Source organism: Microtus oregoni, unplaced genomic scaffold (assembly GCF_018167655.1).
Source record: "Microtus oregoni isolate MIOR12 unplaced genomic scaffold, Mior012 000017F_ref0000208, whole genome shotgun sequence".
Taxonomy (NCBI): domain Eukaryota; kingdom Metazoa; phylum Chordata; class Mammalia; order Rodentia; family Cricetidae; genus Microtus; species Microtus oregoni.
Window position 1 is genome coordinate 18,943,969 of NW_024543076.1, and position 3,495 is coordinate 18,947,463.

Here is a 3,495-nt window from a genome sequence, read left to right on the forward strand (position 1 = left end):
GCTACATACAATGTCAAAGATGATCTCTTCCTTTTCTTTCTTTTTTTTTTTTTTTTAAAGACAGGATCTCACTTTGTAACCTTGGTTGGCCTGGAACTCACTATATAGATCAGGCTGGCCTCAAACTCATACAAATTCTCCTGTCTCTGCCTTCAGAGTATTGGGACTAAAGTCATAGACTACCATGCCAAGAAAGAGCAGAGATAATTCCCAAAGGACTGTGCCAAGCCAAATAAGATGGATATTGAGTATGTAGTATTCCCCTGAAGAAAGTCTATATTAGATCACACTAATCCAAACTGAGAGAAAGACTAAAGTGGGTTGGGTGGCTGATGGAAGAGTGAATGTTCAGCATTTCTGAGGCCCTGGATTTGATCCCCAGTGTCAGGGAGAAAAAAAAAAGACCAAAAGTGTGGCAGGTGGGGAATCAGCTATTAAGTATATGGTGAGACATTTGGGAGAGACAGAAATAATCCATTCCTAAACAAAGATGGTGATTGTAGGATCTAAACATCTGCTGAGACACATCAAAATGTAAATTTGAGTCACTTTTTTTTTACACAGGCATATAAACTATTTATTAACAGCAAAGGCCCAGGGACTCATTTCTTCTTGGATACACCCACAATGCGGCCCCGGCAGCCAGTGGTCTTGGTGTGCTGGCCTCGGACACGAAAGCCCCAGAAGTGGCGCAGCCCTCTATGGGCCCGAATCTTCTTCAGCCGCTCCAGGTTCTCGCGCAGCTTGTTGTCCAGGCCGCTGGCCAGAACCTGGCTGTACTTCCCGTCCTTCACATCTGTCTGTTCAAGAACCAGTCTGGGATCTTGTACTGCCGGGGATTCTGCATGATGGTGATCACAGGCTCCACCTTGTCCTCCGTGAGCTCTCCAGCCCTCTTGGTGAGGTCAATGTCCGCTTTCCTCAACACCACCTGAGCGTATCTCCGCCCCACACCCTTAATGGCAGTGATGGCAAAGGCTATTTTCCGCCGCCCATCGATGTTGGTGTTGAGTACTCCCAGGATGTGTTGGAACTTCTCAGGGATCACGAGAGACATGGCGGCGGCACAATCAGCGGCGTGTAGGCCTCCCGTGGAAGACTTGAGTCACTTTAATTATACTCAATTTCTAGTTAATAAACTAGATCTAAATAATTTCTAGAAGAAACTATACATTAAAAGTGCTAAAAAATAATGGACCCATAAGATCGCTCAGAGGGTAGAGATGCTTGCTGCCAAGCCTGACAGTCTTGAGTGGATCCTTGGACCCTACATGGTGGAAAGAGAGAATTGACTTCTGAACGTTGTCCTCTGACCTCCAAATGCACACCCTGGAAAATATTTATGCACACATGTACTCATACACACAGAGACACAACAAATAAATGTAATAAAATTTTTAAGAAACTAGAGAGTGGGTCAGTGGTTAAAAGTTCTTTCTTTTGCAAATATCTGGGGTTTGCTTCCCAGCACCAACATGGTGGTTCACAACTGTTCACAACTCTAGGTCCAGGAGATCTAACATCCTCTTCTGCCTCCATGGGAACCAAGCACACATGTGGAGCACAAACATGCATGCAAACACATAAAATGAGATAAATCTTTTTTTTTTTAAAGCCACCAAGAAAGCAAGGTCCTCTAAATCAACATGAGGAAACCTCATAAGAACCCACAAAATGGAAGCAGCATGGGCAAGGCCTGTACATGTCTGCACCAGGTCCTCTTCATTTATATCATGGCTTCCAGGTAAGTGTTTTCATAGGATTCCCAAGTGTACAGACGAGGTCTCTGATTCTTGTGCCTTCTCTTGGGCTCTTTTTCTTCTTTTGATTTGTCTTGTTCAACTTCAAGGTAATAGTTTAGATTTTATCTTATTATATTTTATTTTATTATATTTTTGAGTGAATGAAATAAAACCTAGCAATTAGTGTAAAGTTTAACAATCAAACTGTCATTTCTATCTGGTAGGATGTGGAAAAATTAGTTTTCTCCAATGGAGTGACACTGGGCATATCAACCTCTCCAGTGTAGGCCCCATGTTCAGGCAGAGTTGATCAATATATAATGGACTCCAAACTTTTTGAAAATGTGCTTTTATTTGGTTATAGCTTGATGTATTTTCCCCTTGGGTGTTATTCTCTTGTCTTATGTGTGTAGGGGGATTTGCTGTACTGGTTTTGTTCTTATGAGAGAGAGCTTCAATTTGGGTGAGTTAGGGAGTTGGGGAGAGGATCTGGAAGGACTTGGGGGAGGGGTAGAACATGATCAAAATATATTTAAACTTAAAATTTGTTTTAAGTAATAAAAATAATAAGAAAATTTAAGTTCTAAAAATATTCAGTAGGTTACAGTCCCATGACAGAGTTTCCTGGAATGAGAATCTTGAAGACACAAATCATCCTGAGGAGGAGGCAGAAACAAAAGATGAAAATGGAAATTCACACAGCAGGCTTACAAAATAATGACAATGATTATGTTTGCATAGTTTGGGATTGGGGTTGGATTTTTGTTTTTGTTGTATTTCTTTTGACAAAATAATGTTTTTGAGAAGTAAGTCTTTATTATTTTTCCAACATCATTTAGCAGTAATAAATCACCTTTAAAAACTCAAAAAAAAAAAGAAATATAAGATGATAGGAAGAAAAAAAAGAATAATCACACAAAAACTATATTAGTTACAACACTGTTTGGGTGAAGGCTGAGGCATAGCTAGATGTTACATCTTAAATTAACCTGTTTCTATTTTTCTGAGTATTGCCATGAGGCTATGGCTTACCAGGAAGATTCAGGTGTCTTTCTCCTTCAGAAGCTACATGGACTGTCTTTGACTCTGCCTAATCTCTATAGCTCTGTTTGCATTTCCTGCCTGGCTTTATTCTGCTTTATTTTGCCATAGGCCAAAGCATATTCCTTATTAACTAATGGTAACAAAACATATTGACAGTATACAACAAGGAATCCCACATCACCCTCATCTCAGTCAATCTGTTCCCTATTGATCTCCCACTTTTGCCCTCCATGTTCCCATGGAGGAGCTACGATATGAGCAAAGGGGTCAAGACCATGATAGGAGTACCCACTAAAACAGCTGATCTGAGCTAATGGGAGCTCACTGACTCTGGACTAACAGCAAGGTAACCAGCATAGGACCAAACTAGGCTTTCTGAAAGTGTAACACTTGTATGTATGGCTGATACTGTCTATAGTGCCACTGGCAATGGGAGAAGATTTATCCAATTTGGTTGAACTGGGTTTTTTTTGGAGCTCATTCTCTTTGGAAGGATACCTTGCTCAGCCTAGATACAGTGGCGGGGGCCTAGGTCCTCCCTCAAAATGATGTGCTAAACTTTGTTGACTCCCCAATGGGAAGTCTTAGGCAGATCTCTGTGAGTTTGGCCAGCCTAGTCTACAAGAACTAGTTCCAGGACAGGTTCCAAAGCTACAAAGAAACCTTGTCTCAAGAAAAGAAAGACTTTAAAAATTAATTAATTAATTAT

General features: G+C 40.8%; 1 pseudogene; it reads right to left on the minus strand.

The window, feature by feature from the left end:
• Positions 1-599: 599 nt before the first annotated feature.
• On the minus strand, positions 600-1,088 carry LOC121458530 (annotated as a pseudogene).
• Between the last annotated feature and the right edge of the window lie 2,407 nt (positions 1,089-3,495).